This window comes from Eleutherodactylus coqui, chromosome 8, assembly GCF_035609145.1.
Source record: "Eleutherodactylus coqui strain aEleCoq1 chromosome 8, aEleCoq1.hap1, whole genome shotgun sequence".
NCBI lineage: Eukaryota > Metazoa > Chordata > Amphibia > Anura > Eleutherodactylidae > Eleutherodactylus > Eleutherodactylus coqui.
Window position 1 is genome coordinate 176,939,942 of NC_089844.1, and position 25,161 is coordinate 176,965,102.

Sequence of the window (25,161 nt, forward strand, 5' to 3'; positions counted from 1 at the left end):
TGCTGTCCCCTTCTCCAGACTTTTCTGGCCCTTTCAGATACTTCTGTCCTCCCCAAGGTTTTCTATTCTTCTCCAGGCTCCTCTTTTCCCTCCTCCAGACTACTCTGTTCCTCTCAAGAACCCTGTTTTTCTCTACAACTAGTATCCCCTTCCAGTATACTCTGTCCTTGTCCTGGCTTGTTTTCTTCTAGTTGAGACACTGCTGTCCCCTTCTGCAGACTTCTGTGTCCCACTCTAAACCCCATTGTCCCCTCCGGACCCCTGTGTCCTCTTCCAGACACCTCTGTCTGCTCCTAGACCCATATGTCCCCCAGCATACACTTGTTCTCCTCCAGATTTCTCTTACTTCTAGATCCATCTGTCCGCCTCCATCAGACACATACTACCTCCTTCAAACACCTCTTTTGGATTCCTCATCCCCCCCCCCCCCAGACTCCCGTCTCCTCTTTCAGACTCCTGTCTGTTTCTAGACCCCTCTGTCCTCCTATAGTAAGGTGAACAGATTTTCCCATGGTCAAAGCAGGACAGATAGGTATGGTCAGGGGCGGGGCTTATCATGACATATGATTTTATCTACGGCATTATAAAAAAGACAGAGACATTTAAAAAAAGACAGACAGGGAGCAAATTCAGCAGCATTTCTGCATCCAATAAAAAATAATAATAACAGCCGTACCATTAGTGAGGATTTTGACTGGAAATCAGCTGCATACCCACGGCTGATTTCAGTCTATGCGGCTCCCCCTCCCCTCCTCCGAAGGCTTTCCACTGTCAGTGCAGCCCAGCTTCCGATTCCCAACGGCCTGTAGTGACCTCACCTGATCAGCATCACCTGACCAAGCCGCTGGGTACTGGAAGCCAGGAAGCACTGACAGAGGAAAGCCTTTGTTGGAGGTGAGAGGGAGTGCTGCACAATATGAAATCAGCTACGGATATGCGGCTGATTTCCAGTCATAATCCACACCAATGATATGGATTCTGATTCTTTTTTGGATGCGGAAATTCTGCGAAATTTGCTTTGGAAATTTCCGTGGCGGACATTGTGCAGCATTTGCATCAAATTTAAAAATACCCTAAAGCTGCTCTCACGCAGCCCATTTTTTTAACATGATTAGCACAATTTTTCAAATGCCAGAGTGGCCTCAGTAGTAAAAGTGTCACTTATATTGCCCCCGGTAATGATAGTGACCCCCACAGTGGCCCCAGTAGTAATAGTGACCCCTATATGGGCCCCAATAGTAATAGTGACCCCCCACAGTGGCATCAGTGGTAATAGTGCCCCTATATTGGCCCCAGTAGTAATAGTGACCCCCACAGTGGCCTCAGTAATGATAGTGACTCCCATAGTGGCCCCAATAATAATAGTAACCCCCACAGTGACCTCAATAATATCATTACTACTGAGGCTGATATAGGGAACACTATTACTAATTGTCATTTTTTTTCACATTTTCAACTGCAATATGTCAAATATGTACAAACATACTGCACAAATTTTAGATGAGATATATTTTTCCAGCTGTTTACTTTGTTCTGGAAGAAGATTTGAAAAACTTTAAGTTTTCTTTTAGCAATTTAGGAGATGACCAAATTTAACATTAATTATTAAAATTTTATGGAACATTTTGTTTTCCTAGACCAAGCCAAGATTGCAAAGGCTCATGGGTGTCAGAATGATAGATACCCCATGACCCCATATAAAAAATTACACCACTTAATACATTCAATGAGGGCGGTCATGAGTATCTTAATCCCACAGTTTTTCAGGAGTTTCATGCAATTTAGAGGAGGAAAAAAATGAAATCTCATATATTGGCAAATATGTCATTTTAAAGACAGTTTTTTCTTCTATAGTATGCATAAAAATGAAGAGATAATCTTATATCTGGCTGCACAATGGGGTCCAAATCGAAAGGAGCAACCCGTGGCTTTCAGAAGAGAAATTTTGCTTTCAGCCCCATTGCACACTTGTACAGCCCTTGAGCTGCCAAAACAGCAGAACACCTTCAAATGACCCCATTTTGAAAACTAGACCCCTATTACTAATATAAAGTTATGTAGAATGTCTTAAAACAGGAGTAATTACAGAGGCTTGGTTGGGATGAGCACATGGGGCAATAAAACGGGGTATCTCTTCTCCCATGCTTGCTGCAAACCCTACACTTTTTTGTGGGGTATTTCAAATGGGGTGTATAAAGTGGCGCTCTGTGAGCCTTCACACCTCCTCAGACTTGTAAGCTTTCTGCGGTGCAGTGGTCTCGCACAGAAGGTGCTGCTGGAACTGCAGGAAGGTGAGCGTTTCCTCTGACTTCTTTTAAATTATGTAGGCATTATAGGTAGTGATCTGAATAAGATGCTGTAGATCACTACCTTTTTGTACCAGGTCCTGATCTTCCACTTCACTACGTATGGCTAAAGCACCTGGTCGGAGAGGTCTACACCCCCAAAAACATATTATAGTCTATGATACAGTCAGGTTTTCTCTTGCCCATGGCAGCCCCTCTCTCCCTTACTGCTACTACTGAGGTGTCTGCATCCAGTCGAGAGCATATAGAACTCCTTTTGTCATGCCACTGTGAGGGTATATGTATATATTGCCATATGTTTTTTATGCTTTTATACCTGTATGCAAGTTTTATTCAATTCTAAAATGACAAAAACCTAATATGTAGCCTTATATCAGATATTCCAAAGCTTTGCAAGGCTGAGAGATGTGTCCAGAAATTCAGAGATTATACAGAACCGGATACGAAGGCCGCGTGCTTGGCTGTGTTCCCAGAAGCGCCGTATCTCCCTTTCCATGCAGCTGGACACCAGGGGTTGTGGGAATCCTGTTCTGTTTTTACTTAATGTCCCACAGGTTCCTGTATTTGTGACATGGAGAGATTTGCACAATGGGACACTGGTGTAGTAATTGTCCATGTATACATGGTACCCCTTGTGTAAAAATGTCCCCATGAGCTCTCAAACAATTTTACCACTTATGCCAATGTTGTCTGGGCAATCTAGGGGGTTAGGGTGGTAGTCCCTGCCTTCATATATAAAGACTTTGCAGGTATATCCTGTAGTGCTCTCGCACACCTTATATGATTTGATGCTATACTGGCGTTTTAAGCAAGCCCTTGAAGTTCATCAGGAACTCGTCAACCGACAGTCTTTTCTCTTTCTATATTGAACCCCTTAAGGACATGGCCTATTTTGGGCTTAAGGACGCAACGATTTTTGGCGGATTTTCATCTCCATTTTTCAAAAGTCATAACTTTTTTTACTTTTCCGTCGACGCAACCGTATAAGGGCTTGTTTTTTGCGTGGCGAACTGTAGTTTTTGATGGTGCCATTTTTGGATACATAGACTATATTGTAAAACTTTTATTATTTTTTTTATGATAACAGGGAGAGAAAGAGCATCAATTCTGCCATAGATTTTGTTGGTTTTTTTTTACAGAGTTAAACCTGCAACATAAATTACACAATACATTTTTTCTGTAGGCCGGTACGGTAACAACGATACCAAAATTCTTATATATTTTTTTTTAAGTCCTGTAACTTTTTTATTTTTCTATGTATGGAGCTCTATGAGGGCTTATTTTTTTTTAGACGAGCTGTAGTTTTTATTGGTATTTTGGGGTACATGCGGCTTTTTTGATCACTTTTATTGCATTTTTTGGAAGGCAAAATGCTAAAACTTAGCATTTTACCTCTGTTTTTTTGCCGTGCAGAATAAAAAGCATGTTCAATTTATTGTACCTGTCATTACGGACGCGTCAATACTAAATATGTGCCATTTTAATTTATTGTTTATGCTAATATGAGAGAAAGCATAAAAAAGGCCTTTTTTCCATTTTTCTTTTTTATCCATTTTTCTTATATTTTTTTAAACCATCTATGTTCTTCTGGGGGATTTAAAGCACAGCACTGATGATCACTGTGATAAGGCATGACAGGACTTCTGTCCCGCCATGCCTTATCGCTTATACAGCAATCATAGGCTCTGGCAACACAGGACACTGGTATCTGGCATCCTGTTGCCATGACAACCAGCCAGGCTCTCTTCGATTATATCACAAGAGCCCGGCAACTTCACAGAGTGAACCCTTCCCATGACGCGATCTACATAGATCTTCAATGCACCCCTGCTGCTGAAGCGGGAGGCCGGCTATGACTGACAGGATAGCGTGAGATCTGTCATGATCTCGCACTATCCCTATGACGTAAGGGTACGTCATTTTGCGGGAAGTACCCCGCTCCCATGACATACCCTTACGTCATGGGGAGGGAAGGGGTTAAAGGATTCTCTAATCAGGGAGATTGGGGCCACAGTTTAAACAATCTGTTATAGGCTGGGTGATCTCTTGGGGGAGAAATGGAGGAAATGCATTAAGTTTTCTAAGCAGTGTTGGGGCATAACAGACGCAAATATAGGGGTTTGCATGCACAGCGCTGGTAGTCCAATACAAGTAGATGGAGGAATTCTTTACTAAACCCATTAATAATATGATTCCCAATTTTTAAATTTTTTTTATTGCTGGGACATTGGATAACGATAATCCGTCCCTCATCAACCTTAAAGTTATGATTTTAGAGAGTTTTTGTTAAAAAAAATAACAGTTCTTCACCCATAAAACAAAAACTATTTGTCCTAGAAACCTGATCATGCTCTCAATTTATTGATAATGCTCTTGTCCACAAATATAACTTAAATTTTTTTTTTTAGGTATGATTAATATATTTGAAGATATTAGTAAACTTTCAGAGCTGGTTGTGTTCTGGATTCCTAAAAATCAATATTTCCTGAAAACACTCAAGTTCTGGCTACATGCCATTTTCTCTTATTTTAATGTCAATTAATTTATTTTATCATGTTTATAATCGAAAAACAGTTAATGTGTAATGTGTAAGGTACGCAATGTGTTTTCATAGAAATTTTGACAAACCCAAGATGAAAAAGGGTATTGTATGAGAAGAACAAAAATCTGAATAAATTACAAGAAATGTATTTCACACAAAAAAGATGGTTTATTACAAGATAGAAGAATGTGTATTACAAAAAAGTGTATTGTAAAGTGTATTGTACCAACTAAAAAAACATAAAGAAATATAATATTTAGTTACATTTTACATGATTGAAACATCAGGAAGAGGCTTAGAGAGGGCGGCTTTTGCAGTACCAAGGTAAGGTTTCCTGCATTCTGCTACGACTTGTAACAAGAACTGGCATTGTTCTTCGTTTTTGATAATACTTGAATTGAAATCTTGGATCAATTTGACCTCCCTCTCTGATGAGTCATTTACAACCTTTAGTTTTTCTACTATCATTTTACCTTTCCAGTAATCAAGGTTTTCAAACCAAACACCCAGATCACTTTCCAAGGAAGAAGTTGCAATTTTGAACCATTTAAAAAAAAATTCAGTTTGAGGAGAAATAAAAAAAAATCTGAATTTAGCTATCACAGGTGATTTATAAATTTGCCTATTGCTTTCTCTGATACATCTTTATCAATATTTTTAGAATTTATAAGCCATTTTAACCCCCTAGTGAGCAAGCCTGTTTGCGCCTTGATGACCAGCCCAAATTTTGCAAATCTGGCATGTGTCACTTTAACATAGAATAGCTCCGTAAAGGTTTTGTACATCCAAGTGATTCTGATATTGTTTTTTCGCCACATGTTGTACTTCATTTAGGTGGAAAAAATAGACCAATAGAATTTGTGTAACTAATCACTGTGACAGTAGGGTTCTTTTTAAACTTAATTATTTACACTGGGAAGAGCCCACTAACTAATTTTAAACATAAAATATAACTTTTATTCACTCTGTTAAAAATTGAGCTCACTGACAAACATACACAGATATATATCAATCTAAATGATCAATTTACGATCAGTAAAGTATCAACACTGTAGTTCCAATATCAATAGATTCTGTTGGTGGACAAAAAGTATATAAATTATGCACGATCAACTTGTTTTTGTGTATCGTGCAGAAATTAACTTATTCTCCCACAGTCGACGCGTTTCTTCAGTCACCTCCAACCTGTGACTGATTCATCAGGATGGGGAGACAGTATATTACAGAAATAGGTCCACTTTGATGATGGATAGTGAGGATGTATTAATCACTTATCAAAAACTCCCTTTTTTTTCTTTTCCTGTGGATTTTTATATAGTACGGAAGTTTTCTTTTCCCCAAAATTTGATGATACTTGTGTTGCAAATGGTCTGAATTATGATATTAATTGGTTTCAGCTCAGTACTTGAAGTATCCAGCCCAGATTGATTTAGGTTTAATCATGGTTAACGGATGCCATCCGAGCTAGATCTCTAACCACATTAATGATATCATTCAGGAATCATGTGGTTACGATAGTACACGGACTGGCATCCAACTGATGTATGTATCTTCACTGTGACTCTGTTAGACTAATGGTCATCAGTGTGATCTTATTCCATAAATTATTCTAGTAACTTACTGGGGTACTTCTGTATAGCTGTCCCTGATGTTTGTTTATAAACCATCAGTAAGTAGCTAACAGATGTTACACAGCTACTTGAAATGTTTTTATATAGGCGGTCATAAACACAGTTGGGCCTCAATATTATGAGCCCATTGATAAACTGTGTTATCATTAGTGTCCTTAGTGCAGCTTTAGGTTAGTCTAAGTCAAAAGAGCTAGATACTTTGGCTCAATTGCAGTGACTGAACACTAAAGCTGACTTAGTTTGCTGCCCAGATCACTAAAGAGAGCTGTAACATAGTACTGGAATCGGATGTGATATCTGATAGCACCCTTCAACCTTTCCCACACAGCACAGCATGTGCAACCGCTGGGATCAATGTCCCACAATAAACTGACAGACCTGGTATCCTCTGGTTTGCCAGGGTTTAAGTATACCAAACTCCTCCCCTCTCATTGGGGGCTCGTCTCTGTTTGCACCTATCACAAGATATCCGGCCCTGAAGTGGGCGTTCCCATCTGCTGCAATCATGTGACCACTAGTGTCCCATGACTCAAATCATGTGGCTGCGGATGTCATGTGACCTATTAACTCACGAGGCGCCACACAGGTCCTTAACTATTGCAGAAATTCAGCATTATATCCTGAGTACCGCTGTCTTGCTTGACAGTTTGTTGTTTATGTCTCACTAGCTGTCTGCTTGTTCAACGCCCATACTCACTGTCCCCTTATTAGTTTGAAATCGCTCACTTTTAACGGAGAAACTATCTCCAACTGTTTTATTATATGAATGATGTATTAAATAGGCGATCCTATTGTTTTATGATCACACTACCTAGCAAACCATTATGAGCAATAAAACATTAGAACAGGGCTGTCGTGTCATTTCTATGATTTGTGCAGTGATATTTATTTGGAGTGGTATATTTTAATTGTAGCTCAAGCTAACAGCAAATGAACTGATTTTTCTTGCTGAACAAGATAAGTGTTTCCATAAAAAGACTACACCATTGTCTTAATTAAGGTTTTTTATTTTTATTTGATCCATTCATCTCAAAATGTTGCTACTATAACCTGTGTGTTATTACAACCATATTTATTTTACAGATGTATTTTTTAGGTCCTCACATTATATTCATGGTATCTATTAACACTTAAATGAAAGGAGCAAACGACAAACATTCATTCAAGCCATTTGGAGCCACTGAATTCAAGCGATGGATCCATCTTGATTCCTTCTGAAGTAGATCACGATCTACATTGCCTCTACGTGCCGTCAAACGCAGGGTCTCAATTCCTCTAAATACCACCTTATGGGGATCATTCCCATGTACGTCTCGGATGTGGTTTGCTAAACTAGTGCTCTCATTCCTGTTTATGTTTCCTATATGTGAGAGCACTCTTCTTCGCAGTTCTTGTATCGTCTTACCTACATAGTCCTTTGGACAAGGACATGTTGCGACATATATAACGGCTGTGGTTCTGCAGTTTATGAAGCTCCTAATAGAGTAGGTTTTACCCGTTGCTGCACCAGTGAAGGTTTTGGTCCTCTCCATAAAAGGACAGGCTTTGCAGCCCGAACATCTGAAAGAGCCTGAAATTGGGTGTTGATCCAGCCAGTTTTGTGGGTCCACTTTGGGAATATAGTGGCTGTGCACCAATCTGTCCCTCACGCTCCTCCCCCTCCGGTATGTAATAGAGGGTTGCTCAGATAAACATCTTGTGAGGTCAGTGTCCCTTCTTAGAATGTTCCAATATTTTTGGAAAATTCCCCTAACTTTGGCGGATTTTTCATCGTATGTTGCTATCATCCGTATTAAACCTTCACCCTGTTCTTTCACTTTTCTTGATAGGAGCTCAGTTCTTGTTCTTACTGCCGCTGCCGTTTGCGCCTCTCTAATCACGTTCTCTGGATAACCTCGTCTTGTGAATCTATCCGCCATTTCTCTAGCTTTTACTTCGAATTCCTGGGGTTCAGAGCAATTTCTTTTCGTCCTCAAAAGCTGCCCTTTTGGAATGCCCTTTTTAAGGGCCCATGGATGGTGACTTTGATAATGGAGGAGATTGTTGGTAGCTGTGGGCTTCCTATAGATAGTAGTTGCCAAGGTGCCAGTCGAGGTTTTGGAAATTTGGAGGTCCAAGAACGTGATTGATTGGGAGTTAATCTCTGATGTGAACCTCAACCCAAGATCGTTTTTATTCAACATGTTGACGAAATCTTGAAAGGAATCAGTATCCCCTGACCACAGTATAAGCACATCGTCTATGTACCTCAGCCAGATGTCTACCATGTTTGTCCATTTTAAGTTGGATTCTTCAAAGACAAATTTTTCCTCCCACCAGCCCAGGTAAAGATTTGCATAAGTGGGCGCACATGGGCTCCCCATTGCGGTACCCCTGAGCTGGTGGGAGAATTTGCCATTAAAAAGAAAATAATTATGTTCAAGGACGAACTGTAATAGTTCTATTATGAACATGTTATGCAGACTGAAATGTTGACCCCTTTGGCTGAGGAAGTGCTTTATTGCTTTGAGGCCACCATGATGGGGAATAGATGTATAAAGAGCTTCTACATCTAAGCTTGCAAGATAAACTGTTTCTGGGACGCAGATGCCATCCAGTTTCCTGAGTACGTCCGTGGTGTCTTGGACGTATGAAGGTAATGCCTCTACGAAATTCCGAAGAACTTTGTCGATATAGACACTTGGATTTTGTGTAATGCTGTTAATCCCAGAGACTATTGGGCGACCTTTAAGCGGGGACAGGCCCTTATGAACTTTGGGTATGGCGTAGAACGTCGCCACCTGAGGATAACTGATATGTAAGAACTAAAATTCTCTGTTGTCAATTAAGTGATTTTCTAAAGCCTTGGTTAATATTTCTTTTAATTGTTGTGAGAATTCATCAGTAGGATCCTTTGAGAGTTTACCATAGCTTGAAGTATCTTTTAAGAGCTGTAAACACATTTCTTGGTAATCTGATTTATCCATGATGACAATGTTTCCTCCTTTATCTGATTGTTTTATTACAATATTGTGATCTTTTTCTAAGGAGACCAAGGCTTTTTTTTCCGTTACTGAGAGATTTTGGTGATGGAAACACTTTTCTTGTGATAGTAATTGAAGTTCTTGTTTTACCAGAGTCTCAAATATATCAATGTGTGGATTATCACCAACAGGCGGCATACTAGTACTTTTATTCTTCAAGTTCGTAAAGGGGCCTTCCCCTATGGGTCTGCGAGCTTCTTGTGAGAGCTGGTCTAGGTCGTTAAGAGCAGTGATGTCGCTCGGATCAAGATTCAATTCAGCGCTTTTCTTACGCTCTTGAATGGCGTAATAAGAGTACAGGGACTCTACCGGATCCTGAGAAAGATATGTCTATCATTAATTTGTCAAAGAAGATTCTGTCTTTGGACGAAATTACAGTCCTCAAAAAAGGTCTGTCATTCGTGCCTACACATCAGTTTGATCTGTTTACGTGGGAGAAAGACTTAGCGCTATTTCTTAGAAAGCTACGCTGGCGTAAGTATTACGCCATTCAAGAGCGTAAGAAAAGCGCTGAATTGAATCTTGATCCGAGCGACATCACTGCTCTTAACGACCTAGACCAGCTCTCACAAGAAGCTCTAACCCATCATTAATGTGGTTAGAGATCTAGCTCGGATGGCATCCGTTAACCATGATTAAACCTAAATCAATCTGGGCTGGATACTTCAAGTACTGAGCTGAAACCAATTAATATCATAATTCAGACCATTTGCAACACAAGTATCATCAAATTTTGGGGAAAAGAAAACTTCCGTACTATATAAAAATCCACAGGAAAAGAAAAAAAAGGGAGTTTTTGATAGGTGATTAATACATCCTCACTATCCATCATCAAAGTGGACCTATTTCTGTAATATACTGTCTCCCCATCCTGATGAATCAGTCACAGGTTGGAGGTGACTGAAGAAACGCGTCGACTGTGGGAGAATAAATTAATTTCTGCACGATACACAAAAACAAGTTGATCGTGCATAATTTATATACTTTTTGTCCACCAACAGAATCTATTGATATTGGAACTACAGTGTTGATACTTTACTGATCGTAAATTGATCATTTAGATTGATATATATCTGTGTATGTTTGTCAGTGAGCTCAATTTTTAACAGAGTGAATAAAAGTTATATTTTATGTTTAAAATTAGTTAGTGGGCTCTTCCCAGTGTAAATAATAGAATTTGTGTATATTTTTTCACATTTTCAACTGCAATATCTCAGATACGTGCAAACATACTGTACACATTCTTGATAAGATATATATTTCCATCTGTTTACTTTATTCTGGGCGCACATTGGAAAAATTTTTTTTTAACCATTTAGGAGACGTACAGATTTAACATTAGGGATGAGCGAGTATACTCGCTAATGCACTACTCGCTCGAGTAATGTGCCTTAGCCGAGTACCTCCCCGCTCGTCCTGAAAGATTCGGGGGCCGGGGCGGGGAGCTGCGGGGGAGAGCAGGCAGGAACGGAGGGGAGATCTCTCTCTCCCTCTCTCCCGCCCGCTCTCCCCTGCTCCCCGCCGCAACTCACCTGTCAGCAGCGGAGCGCCCCGAATCTTTAGGGACGGGAAGAGGGATACTCGGCTAAGGCACATTACTCGAGCGAGTAGTGCATTAGCGAGTATACTCGCTCATCCCTATTTAACATTGATTTTTAACATTTTGAGGAACATTTTTCTTTTTCTATACCAAGCCAAGATTACAAAGGCTCGTAGGTGTCAGAATGATAGATACCCCCACAAATGACCCCATTTTTAAAATTACACCCCTAAATGTATTCACTGAAGGGGATCAGGAGAATTTTTATCCCACAGTTTTTTTCAGGAATTAATGCAATTTAGAGGAGAAAAAATAAAATGTCATATTTTTGCAATTATGCCATTTAAAAGACAGGATTTTTTTTTCTCTAGTGCACATGAAAATGAGTATTTATACCCAAAATGGATCCCCCTGTTTGTCCTGTGTTCAGAAACATACCCATTGTGGCCCTAATATTATGTCCATATGCACAACAGGGCCCAAACCGAAAAGAGCAGCCAGTGGATTTCAAAACAGACATTTTGCTTGAAGGTGATTTAGGCCCAATTGCCCACTTGTTGAGCCCTTAAGCGACCAAAATGATACAGAGCCCCAACAAATGACCCCATTTTGAAAACTGCACCCATTAACGAATTCATCAAGGTGTATAATGCGCATTTTGACCCCACAGCTTTTGAATGAATCTAAGCAAAACAGAAGGAAAAAATTATGATTTTCATTTTTTTAGCAACTATGTCACTTTTAAAAGTTTTTTTTACAACATACGTAGGAATGAAGACTTGCACCCTAAAATGGATCCCCCTGTTTGTCTTGTGTTCAGTACCATATTAATTGTGGCCCTAATATTATGCACAACGGGGCGCAAAACGAAAGGAGCAGCCGGTGGCTTTTAGAACAGACATTTTGCTTGAAGGTGTTTTAGGCCCCATTGCCCACTTGTAGAGTCCTTGAGCGGCCAAAACAATGGAGAACCCCCACAAATGATGCCATTTTGAAAACTAGACCCTTTAACGCATTCATCTAGGGATGTACTGCGTATTTTTTGAATGAATCTGAGCAAAGCAGAAGGAAAAAATTACAATTTAAATTTTTTTGGCAATTGTGTCATTTTAAAAACAATTTTTTTGTACAGCACATATAGGAATGAAGACTTTTACTCCAAAATGGATCCTACCATTTGTCCCGTGTTCAGAAACATACCACTTGTGGCCCTGATACTATGTCCATATGCACAACAAACTTCAACTGCGTCTTAATTTTTACGTAATCACCATTATCCATTGGATAATGGCGATCACGTGATCGGGGGCGCTCACTGCGGCCCATTGTCACTGCTCCAGGCTCTCGGCTAGTAGCCAGGAGCAAGGAGACTTTAAATTTCCTGGGCCCTCCACAGCTTCTCCGCTTGCGTCCACCATTTTGCTGATGGGCACATGTGCCAAAGTTGGGGAAAGGCCTGCAGATAAAGATTTCATTGGTAGACATCGCCAGAGGCCTTAGGTAAGTAATTTCACCTCCCCTCATGGATCGGATCTGTGATTGGAGGTGAAACTTTAACTTTGTTTACTTTTACGTGATCGCTGTTTTCAATTGGAAAATGGCGATCACGTACTGCGGGCCCCTGTGAAATCTCCAGGCTCTTGGCTATATTTGGTAGCCAGGAGCAGGGAGATTTTAAATTACCCTGACAATCTGCGGCTTTTGCACATGAGTCCACCATCTTGGCGGCATGCGCGTGCGCAGAATCCATGGTGAGGTCCGTGGATGAATCAGGGTCCTTAGGTACGTTATTTCATCTTCCCTCATGGATATGAGCCGTGAGCAGAGATGAAACTTACACTTTTTTATCTTTTTTTTAAACTTTTTTAAAACTTTTTTTTAGTTTACATGAACACTGTTATCCATTGGATAGCAGCGATCATGTGACCGGGAACCGCATGCAGCGGCTCCTGGTGACATCTCTCTGCTTTCGGCTACACATGGGAGCCAGGAGCCAGAGAGTTTTTAAATTTCCCGGGCCACCCGCCCTTCTTAGCGCGCCCAACGCATGACATCTGGCGCGCATGCGCAGAAGGTGCCGTCGGCACCCGGGAGGTCAGGGCACTGCGGGACATTGCGGAGGAGGCGGGTGAGTACTTTCAGCTGCTCTGATGGATCCGATCCATCGGGGCAGCTGAATCTTTAACTTTTTTTACTTTTTGTTGACTTTTACATGATCACCGTCATTCGGTAAATGACGGCGATCATGTGACCGGGGGAGGGGTCCTGCTCCAGGTTGCCGGCTACCTCCAGGAGCTGGCAGTATGAATCTGTCACGTCCTCAGCTTGCAGGCCCTTGATCCCTGCAGGAAACATGTTTCTACGTTCTCAGGGTTTAAGGCCCAGCAAGCTAGGACGTAAAAAGGCAATGATCTGGTCACTAAGGGGTTAACAATTGCAAATCTTGGTTGGAGCCATAGCCGCCTTGGGGACATTAAACCAAGCTTTCACCTACATATTAATAATAAACAAACAAATTTGCCCTGTTCCATTCTTTTTCACATCATTCAAAGGAAACTGATCCCTAAGGCCTCCTTCCCACGGACGGATTTCCGCCGCGTAATTCGCGGCGAAAATCCGCTGCGTTGCCCGCAGCTATTAGGTTCTATTGAACATAATAGCTCAGGGCTTACTGTGCGGAATTCCGCACCGTGAAATTTCCCGTCCTCACCCGCGGCATGCTCTATTTGCCGCGGATGTACGTGCGGACGGCTTCCATTGCAGTCAATGGAAGCCGTCCGTTCACGCTATCTTCCTCTGTAGCACAGGGGAAGATAGCGTGAAATCGCCTCTCTGCCTACCGCCGCCGCGTCATGTGACATGGCCGGCGTGTCACATGACGCTGCAGTGCGTCACGCTGAAGCGTCGTGCGGGACCCAGGATGCCGGATCCGCAGGTAAGTTTGGGTGTCTCTGGGGGGGCACCGTGACGGGCTCCGCTGCGGAATTCCGCGGCGGAGCCCATCGCGGCCGTGTGCAGCCAGCCTTAAAATATACATTCTTAGTGAATAAATGGCTTTGGCCATCCACCTGGCATGATGAAGGGCATCAGGTACCCTGAAAGAAAGTTCTTCTATTTAGTAGTACATCCCAAGAAAATTAAAGGGGTTGTCCCGCGCCGAAACGTTTTTTTTTTTTTTCAACCCCCCCCCCCCCCCGTTCGGCGCGAGACAACCCCGATGCAGGGACTTAAAAAAAAAAAACGCTCAGCGCTTACCTTAATCCCCGCGCTCCGGTGACTTCTATACTTACCGGCTGAAGATGGCCGCCGGGATCCTCTTCCTCCGTGGACCGCAGCTCTTCTGTGCGGTCCATTGCTGATTCCAGCCTCCTGATTGGCTGGAATCGGCACGTGACGGGGCGGAGCTACACGGAGCCCCATTGAAGAAAGAAGACGACCCGGACTGCGCAAGCGCGTCTAATTTGGCCATTCGACCATTTTAGACGGCGAAAATTAGGCGGGCTCCATGGAGACGAGGACGCCAGCAGCGGAGCAGGTAAGTGAAAAACTTTTTATAACTTCTGTATGGCTCATAATTAATGCACAATGTACATTACAAAGTGCATTATTATGGCCATACAGAAGTGTATAGACCCACTTGCTGCCGCGGGACAACCCCTTTAAACCTGATTTGAGAAATTCTTTATAGTCATCCCTGGGCCGCAGCTGTTTTAGTTGTTCTAAAAGAAAGCTTGAAGTCTCTTGTGGATCTTTTATTTTGTTTCTAATATATTTATCCTCCATTACACTTCTGTATTTTCTTTTGTCTATCTTAGACCACTTAGCTTGAAACTTTTTAAAAATATCCGGTTGAGGGCCAGTGGTAGAGACAATTTTGCAATTGAACACTGCCTTTAATAAGACTTCTAAAATGTGGTGACGACATGCCAGGTATAAAGGATTTTTCCTAAACCATTGTTCTACCAGAGCCCATGTTCTTCTGATCCGAACTGTGTTTACAGCAGTGCTATCAAAACACATTGCCTTGATTTTAACAACTGCCCCCCACTCTTCTACTTCAGAGAATGCAGCTTTTGCTTGAGTGATCCCCATAGTATTTTCAAGCTGATGTACTCCTATCAATTGATCTTCCCCACAGCTAGTGAGAATAGCTAGCCTCTCTACACCTTCTCTATTCAAAATATCTGGAAGCAATTTTCCATCCCAGTGTAAAACAACCTCTAAATCAGAATTTTTAAACCTACTTTAATAATTTATCCCACCATACCCTTTCTTGGGCAGAGGAGCAGCTCCTCAGCAGAGACCTCTTTCTGCCCTGAAGTTCAGTGAATATGATTTATTGCTAATAATTAGAGATGAGCGAGCACCAAAATGCTCGGGTGCTCGTTACTCGAGACGAACTTTTCGCGATGCTCGAGGGTTCGTTTCGAATAACGAACCCCATTGAAGTCAATGGGCGACCCGAGCATTTTTGTATATCGCCGATGCTCGCTAAGGTTTTCATGTGTGAAAATCTGCAAAACCCAAGAAAGTGATGGAAACGACACAGCAACGGATAGGGCAGGCGAGGGGCTACATGTTGGGCTGCATCTCAAGTTCCCAGGTCCCACTATTAGGCCACAATAGCGGCAAGAGTGGCCCCCCCCTCCCAACAATTTTTACTTCTGAAAAGCCCTCATTAGCAATGCATACCTTAGCTAAGCACCACACTACCTCCAACAAAGCACAATCACTGCCTGCATGACACTCCACTGCCACTTCTCCTGGGTTACAGGCTGACCAACCCCCCCCCCCCACGACCCAGTGTCCACAACGCACACCAAACTGTCCCTGCCCAGCCTTCAGCTGCCCTCATGCCACGCCACACTCATGTCTATTTATAAGTGCGTCTGCCAGAGGAACCGCAGGCACACACTGCAGAGGGGTTGGCATGGCTAGGCAGCGACCCTCTTTAAAAGGGGCGGGGCGATAGTCCACAATGCTGTACATAAGCAATGAGAAATCCAATCCTGTGCCACCTCCATCTGGAGCTGCACACGTGGGCATAGCAATGGGGAACCTATGTGCCACACACTATTCATTCTGTCAAGGTGTCTGCATGCCCCAGTCAGACCGCGTTTTTTTATAAATAGTCACAGGCAGGTACAACTCCGCAATGGGAATTCCGTGTGCACCCACAGCATGGGTGGCTCCTTGGAACCCACCGGCTGTACATAAATGTATCCCATTGCAGTGCCCTGGACAGCAGAGCTAACGTCAAATTAAATGCAGGTGGGCTTCGGCCCACACTAAATGCCCCAGTCAGACTGGGGTTCTTTAGAAGTGGACAGATGCAGTTACAACTCCCTGTGGACCCACAGCATGGGTGGGTGCCAGGAAGCCACCGGCGGTACATAAATATATCCCATTGCATTGCCCATCACAGCTGAGGTAATAATGTCATGTTTAATGCAGGTGGGCTTCGGCCCACACTGCATGCCCCAGTCAGACTGGGGTTCTTTAGAAGTGGACACATGCAGTTACAACTCCCTGTGGACCCACAGCATGGGTGGCTCCCTGGAACCCACCGGTGGTACATAAATATATCCCATTGCATTGCCCATCACAGCTGAGGTAATAATGTCATGTTTAATGCAGGTGGGCTTCGGCCCACACTGCATGCCCCAGTCAGACTGGGGTTCTTTAGAAGTGGACAGATGCAGTTACAACTCCCTGTGGACCCACAGCATGGGTGGGTGCCAGGAAGCCACCGGCGGTACATAAATATATCCCATTGCAGTGCCCAACACAGCTGATGTAACGTCAGCTGTAATGCAGGTGGGCTAAAAATTAATTGGATTACACTGTAGGCGAGGGCCCCCAAAAATTGGTGTACCAACAGTACTAATGTACCTGAGAAAAATTGCCCATGTCCAACCAAGAGGGTAGGTGAAACCCATTAATCGCTTTGGTTAATGTGGCTTAATTGGTAACTAGGCCTGGAGGCAGCCCAGTAAAAATAAAAATTGGTTGAGGTGAAAGTTTCAACGCTTTAATGAGCATTGAAACGTATAAAAATTGTTTAGAAAAATTATATGACTAAGCCTTGTGGGCCTAAGAAAAATTGCCCGTTCGGCGTGATTACGTGAGGTTTCAGGAGGAGGAGCAGGAGGAGGAGGAATATTGTACACAGATTGATGAAGCAAAAAGGTCCCCGTTTTGTATGGTGATAGAGAATGATGCTTCCATCCGCGGGTGCAGCCTACGTATTGTTTAGGTATCGCTGCTGTCCGCTGGTGGAGAAGAGAAGTCTGGGGAAATCCAGGCTTTGTTCATCTTGATGAGTGTAAGCCTGTCGGCACTGTCGGTTGTCAGGTGGGTACGCTTATCCGTGATGATTCCCCCAGCCACACTAAACACACTCTCTGACAAGACGCTAGCCGCAGGACAAGCAAGCACCTCCAGGGCATACAGCGCGAGTTCAGGCCACGTGTCCAGCTTCGACACCCAGTAGTTGTAGGGGGCAGAGGCGTCACCGAGGACGTTCGTGCGATCGGCTACGTACTCCCTCACCATCCTTTTACAGTGCTCCCGCCAACTCAGCCTTGACTGGGGACAGGTGACACAGTCTTGCTGGGGAGCCATAAAGCTGGCAAAGGCCTTGGATAATGTTCCCCTGCCTGCGCTGTACATGCTGCCTGATCTCTGCGCCTCCCCTGCTACCTGGGCCGCGAAGATGCGCCTTCGGCCACTAGCGCTGTCGGATGGGAAGTTTACCATCAGTTTGTCCACCAGTGCCCTGTGGTATAGCATCATTCTCGAACCCCTTTCCTCTTCGGGAATGAGAGTGGAAAGGCTCTCCTTATACCGTGGGTCGAGCATTGTGTACACCCAGTAATCCGTAGTGGCCAGAATGCGTGTAACGCGAGGGTCACGAGAAAGGCATCCTAATATGAAGTCAGCCATGTGTGCCAGGGTACCTGTACGCAACACATGGCTGTCCTCACTCGGAAGATCACTTTCAGGATCCTCCTCCTCCTCCTCCTCTGGCCATACACACTGAAAGGATGACAGGCAAGCAGCATCTGTACCCTCAGCAGTGGGCCAAGCTGTCTCTTCCCCCTCTTCCTCATGCTCCTCCCCCTCCTCCTCCTCCTCTGGCCATACACGCTGAAAGGATGACAGGCAAGCAGCATCTGTACCCTCAGCAGTGGGCCAAGCTGTCTCTTCCTCCTCCTCCTCATGCTCCTCCCCCTCCTCCTCAACGCGCTGAGATATAGACATGAGGGTGTTCTGACTATCCAGCGACATACTGTCTTCCCCCGCCTCCGTTTCCGATTGCAAAGCGTCTGCCTTTATGCTTTGCAGGGAACTTCTCAAGAGGCATAGCAGAGGAATGGTGACACTAATGATTGCAGCATCCCCGCTCAGCATCTGGGTAAACTCCTCAAAGCTTCCAAGGACCTGGCAGATAGCTGCCAACCAGGCCCACTCTTCTGTAAATAATTGAGGAGGCTGACTCCCACTACGCCACCCATGTTGGAGTTGGTATTCCGCAATAGCTCTACGCTGCTCATAGAGCCTGGCCAATATGTGGAGTGTAGAGTTCCACTGTGTGGGCACGTCGCACAGCAATCGGTGCACTGGCAGATGAAACCGATGTTGCAGGGTCCGCAGGGTGGCAGCGTCCGTCTTGGAGTTGCGGAAATGTGCGCAGAGCTGGCGCACCTTTCCGAGCAGGTATGACAAGTGGGGGTAGCTTTTCAGAAAGCGCTGAACCACCAAATTAAAGACATGGGCCAGGCATGGCACGTGCATGAGGCTGCCGAGCTGCAGAGCCGCCACCAGGTTACGGCCGTTGTCACACACGACCATGCCCGGTTGGAGGCTCAGCGGCGCAAGCCAGCGGTCGGTCTGCTCTGTCAGACCCTGCAGCAGTTCGTGGGCCGTGTGCCTCTTCTCTCCTAAGCTGAGTAGTTTCAGCACGGCCTGCTGATGCTTGCCCACCGCTGTGCTGCCACACCGCGTGACACCGACTGCTGGCGACGTGCTGCTGCTGCTGACACATCTTGATTGCGAGACAGAGGTTGCGTAGGAGGAGGAGGAGGGTGGTTTAGTGGAGGAAGCATACACCGCCGCAGATACCACCACCGAGCTGGGGCACGCAATTCGGGGGGTGGGTAGGACGTCAGCGGTTCCAGGCTCTGACTCTGTCCCAGCCTGCACTAAATTCACCCAATGTGCCGTCAGGGAGATATAGTGGCCCTGCCCGCCTGTGCTTGTCCACGTGTCTGTTGTTAAGTGGACCTTGGCAGTAACCGCGTTGGTGAGGGCGCGTACAATGTTGCGGGAGACGTGGTCATGCAGGGCTGGGACGGCACATCGGGAACCGAGTAGCGCGGGGCCGCCGCCGCCATCATGCTTTTGAAAGCCTCCGTTTCCACAAGCCTATACGGCAGCATCTCTAGGCTGATCAATTTGGCAATGTGCACGTTTAACGCTTTAGCGTGCGGGTGCGTGGCGGCGTACTTGCGCTCGCGCTCAAACAGTGGCACTAGCGACGTCTGGACGCTGCGCTGAGAGACATTGCTGGATGGGGCCGAGGACAGCGGAGGTGAGGGTGTGGGTGCAGACCAGGAGACGGTAGTGCCTGTGTCCTCAGAGGGGGGTTGGATCTCAGTGGCAGGTTGGGGCACAGGGGGAGAGGCTGTGGTGCAAACCGGAGGCGGTGAACGGCCTTCGTCCCACCTTGTGGGGTGCTTGGCCAACATATGCCTGCGCATGCTGGTGGTGGTGCCTCCCCAGCTGATCTTGGCGCGACAAAGGTTGCACACCACTGTTCGTCGGTCGTCAGGCGTCTCTGTGAAAAACTGCCACACCGTAGAGCACCTTGACCTCTGCAGGGTGGCATGGCGCAAGGGGGCGCTTTGAGAAACAGTTGGTGGATTATTCGGTCTGGCCCTGCCTCTACCCCTGGCCACCGCACTGGCTCGGCCTGTGCCCACACCCTGACTTGGGCCTCTGCGTCCTCGCCCGCATCCACGTCCTCTACGCCTACCCCTACCCCTCAGCATGCTGTATTACCAGTAATGCAGAAACAGAACGCTGTAATTAAATGTGCCGCTTATTGGCCTGTGGTTGGAGGCTGACTTCGCTTATGGAACGCCAGGAAATAATTTTGCGCAAGCCTGCTGTAACACTTAGCTGGCTGCGTATGAATTTGGAGAACTACTACACCCAGCAGAGACCCAGAACACTGAGGACACTCACAGGCAGCCCAAATAGATTTTTTCCCACAAATTTTTTTGCAAAGGCCCACTGCCTATATTCAATCAATAATATGTCTTCTGTCCCTGCCTAAGCACTTCTGGCCCTGGAGTATTACTGTGCAACACTGCAAAAAGCAGCCTCCACAGTACTGCACACGGTCAGATGTGGCCCTAAGAAGGACCGTTGGGGTTCTTGAAGCCTAAAATACTCCTAACGCTCTCCCTATAGCAGCTCCAACAAGATAGCACTGTCCCTGATCTCTGTCAGAATGCATCTGTGGCGAGCCGCGGGCGGGGCCGATTTATATACTCGGGTGACACCTGATCTCGCCAGCCACTCACTGCAGGGGGGTGGTATAGGGCTTGAACGTCGCAGGGGGAAGTTGTAATGCCTTCCCTGTCTTTCAATTGGCCAGAAAAGCGTGCTAACGTCTCAGAGATGAAAGTGAAAGTAACTCGAACATCGCGTGGTGCTCGTCTCGAGTAACGAGCATCTCGAACATGCTAATACTCGAACGAGTATCAAGCTCGGACGAGTAAGTTCGCTCATCTCTACTAATAATACATTCATTAGAAATCTGACCCTAACCAGACATTTTCCATCCTGTAGACATCAGAGAATAATAACTACACGAGCCCTTGACCCTGAAGCAAGCTAAGCAAGTTTTTTCCACTTATTACACCAGAGTCCTGAGACCCAAGTTAGTGTTTACCTGGTACATCACAGAGGAAATTGTAGTGACACTTTTTATTCCCTGGTAACAGCAGAATTTTGGAACATTGAAGGTACATGCACAGTCAGAAACAACCTCAGTAAGGAGGAGACCTCATCCCTGACTTCACTGATGAACAACTCTGACCTTATCATCTGTAATGTAGACAAGGGGGGCAGGATTGTCCCACAAGACAGATCTACTTATATTAAAGAAGCCATGCACATATTGTTTAGGTCCATTTAAACAGGACGAATGCTGTCACACGGGTACTAGCTTGCTCACAAAATGGTCAGCAGGGGCGCGGGGAGGCTGGAGGAGAGTTCTGGAGGAGCAGTATTAATTGTTTTTTTATATTTTGCAAATTTCCCCCTCCTAGCTAATGTGGCAGGTGATAAGTTTGGAAAGAGAGATATGCTGGAAATGGTTCAGGAGATTTGTAGTTTGAAAAGAAGTCTTAGGTAGAGCGTCCTTGAGATAGAAGAAATGTAATCTTGCAAGTATGTCTCTGGGCGCTCCTGTAGGTATATTTTCAGGTCTGGGTGCCCTATGAACTTTTTGATCAGGAGGTCAGATTATTGAGCATCATAGAAAAAAATGATAAAATTTGTGAGGAATCCTGTGAGCTGAGAGTCATTAACAGTTTGTGGAATGTCTCTGAATCTTATAATATTCCTCCATGTCTGCCAGCTTTAATTTTATTACTGCACTGTCATCCTCCACCTCATTATTATCCACTAGTGTGTTATGAGCAATCACAAAATCCTCCTTCTTCTCCTCGAGGTGTGAAGTCCGTTCACCTATGGCCATTATATCTCTGTGAATATTGCAAACAGCTTCTCTAAGATCTTTCTGAATGGTATCTTTAAGGTCTTGGAACACGGCTTTTAGTGCCTCAGGTGGAATGTGATCTACTTCTTTTTTGGTTAAAGAAGACGGAGGATCCGTTAGGAACTCCTTTGTGTTCCATGCAGAATGCATGCGGGGTGATCTAGAGTTTATTCTTGGAATCTGAGATAAAGAAAAGGGTGAGATAGCAATCAGAGCTATAGCCTCTTATTTGAGCAAGCTGTTCTGGGTATTTGTTAGGTGAGAGTAAAAGCTGAGACATTTGAGTTGCGGATGACGATTCCGCAGAATCAGCATTATCTGTTCCCAGTTGTGGGGTGGCAGCAGCTGCAGAGAAAGATGTCAGTTTAGGACAGCTAGCGCCTTTGTTCTTGTTTTCTGTCATGTTTGCGATTGCGTTATCCAGAACAAAGAAGAATGATGAAGCAGGTATTACCAGGGGGGCAAGCTGGCCAACTTAGAGGGAAAAGTACCTCTGCCTGAACTGTTTAAAGCATAGCGTTCTTCTGCTTCATGTGCTTTAGACCATTATGGAAGCGTTCTTAGAAAAGCATTATATGTGAGAGTATAGGTGATTTATTCATGTGTGCCACAAGGTGGCAGTAGCTGCTCATAGGATAGAAACTGAGTGAAATGCAGGCCTCCCTTAGAAATAACTTACAGGCATCCAGTGCAGTCCTAAAAGAAGTCAGGACTCTCCTGGGTCTCTAACTCCCAGCTACAGGGAACCAGATGACTGTGGGAGGTCAGGGAGGTCTGCAATCTTCTGCTTTGTGCCCTAAATTACCAGGGTCTTTGAAGCTCAGCCTACTGCAGTGGGGTCAGCAGCCTCCAGTGTAGGGGAATCCCCAGTGTGCGCAAAGGGCCGTTAAGATACCAAAGCACTGCCTCAGGCGATACCATCTCAGCTCCAGCGGGTCTCTTGCCTGATGTGAGGAGCATAGGATTCACATAGGGCAGCATTCTCAGTGCTGCAGCATGCTCTCAGAGCTAATGGTCCAAAGTGACACCACCAGAGCCAGACTTGGAGCCACCAGAAGTAGAGTGACGAGGCCCCAGCTTCACACATGGGATAGGGAATGTTCCTGGAAGCTCACTTTGGAAGGTAGCAGGAGGTTTGAGGAGTGGGTGCTGCCTGCTGGATGTACAGGCAAGAAATAGTGTCTAGGTGCTGCTCTAGAGCTCCTCTCAGAGTAGATGCAGTTGACCCTGTTGTGATGTGTCCTGAGCTTCCACATGGTTGAGAACTTTCTCCTCCTTGCTGTGGCCGGCAAGGGCTGTTACAAGTTCTGAGAACCAAATCAGCTAGGAATTATAATGGCTTCATCCACCTACTTATCTTGGGGGCCTCAGGTTTGTTTAAAGGAACACTAAACACCAAGGGCGTAACTAAGGCCTCCTTCCCACGAACGGATTTCCGCCGCGTAATTCGCGGCGAAAATCCGCTGCGTTGCCCGCAGCTATTAGGTTCTATTGAACCTAATAGCACAATGCTCACGATGCGTAATTCCAGCGCGGAATTACGCACCGCGATTTCTCCCGTCCTCACCCGCAGCATGCTCTATTTTCTGCGGGTGAGGACGGGCTGTACGCACTGACGGCTTCCATTGCAGTCAATGGAAGCCGTCCGTTCACGCTATCTCCCGCTGTAACCAGCGGGAGATAGCGTGAAAAAACGCTTTCCCGCCCACCGCCGCGCGTCATATGACGCCAAATGACGCGGCCGGCCGCGTCACGTGACACGGCCGGCCGTGCACGTGACACGGCCGGTGACGCGGCGGTGGTGGGCGGTGACGGGCGGTGACGCGGCGGTGGTGGGCGGGGAAGCGATTTCACGCTATCTCCCGCAGATAAGTATAGGGGCTCTGGGGGGCGCCGTGACGGGCTTCACTGCGTAATATTACGCGGCGGACCCCGTCACGCTCGTGGGAAGGAGGCCTAAAGGCTCAGGGGCCCGGGTGCAAAAGTTCAGCTTCCCCCATCCCCCCATCCCCTGTACCAGTACCCATACCTAAACCGCATAGCATATAGCTGCAGCATGAATTTATGTACATGATCTGCCCCCTTCGCATAAGCTTTCGACAAATGATGCATTTCCTGGTCAATGTGAAAATATGTGTATAACCGCTAGGCCCGGCTCACATGAGCGTATGATTACCGCGTATCATAGGCGTAGCGTCAGGGGGTGCTGGGGTCGCCATGGCGACCCGGCCCATGAGCTCAGGGGGCCCCGGAGCCGCCCTCCGACATACCCCCATGCACATTCAGTGCATTAATGGCTGACCGTTCTTTCCCCCGCATGATGCGGCAGTCAGAACAGCCAGCCTGAGAGGAAAAGCGGGGAGGTACTTACATGGGCCGGCAGGGGAGGAGGGAGGAGGTCACATGGGACGGCAGGGGACAGGGATCATGTGCTGCCCCCCCCCCCCATGCTTCCTGCTGAACGGGGAAGCTTCTGAGTTTACCTCTCCTGCTGCTGCTGCTGTCACATGGAGGAGAAGTGGACCGAGCCCTGGGGTAAGTGTATATCTGTGTGTGTGTATATCTGTGTGTGTGTGTGTGTGTGTGTGTGTGTGTGTGTATATCTGTGTGTGTGTATATCTGTGTGTGTATATCTGTGTATGTGTGTGTGTGTATATCTGTGTGTGTATGTGTGTGTGTATATCTGTGTGTGTGTGTGTGTATATCTGTGTGTGTGTGTGTGTATATCTGTGTGTGTGTGTGTATATCTGTGTGTGTGTGTATATCTGTGTGTGTGTGTGTATATCTGTGTGTGTGTGTATATCTGTGTGTGTGTGTATATCTGTGTGTGTGTGTGTGTGTGTATCTGTGTGTGTGTGTATATCTGTGTGTGTGTGTGTATATCTGTGTGTGTGTGTGTATATCTGTGTGTGTGTGTGTGTATATCTGTGTGTGTGTATATCTGTGTGTGTGTGTGTGTGTGTGTATATATCTGTGTGTGTATCTCTCTCTCTCCCTCTCCCTGGATTTACTGTATTTATTTGCACCCTTTACACGCAATTCAAAACCGCATCAAAACCGCATGCTGTTATTAATAGTGTCTGCAGCTCCTTTAGGGTGACTGCCCACTACATTTTTTTTTCACGGCGAAATTTGCAGCGCTTTTTTTCTCTGCAGGGGTCTATGGGACTTGTAATGCTAAAATAACGATCGCGCAAAATCGCAATTTACCGCGAAATCGCAGTTTTGTGCGATCGTGACTTTAACATTACAAGTCCAATAGACCCCTGCAGAAAAAAAAAAACGCTGCTAATTTCGCCGTGAAAAAAACCTGTAGTGGGCAGTCAC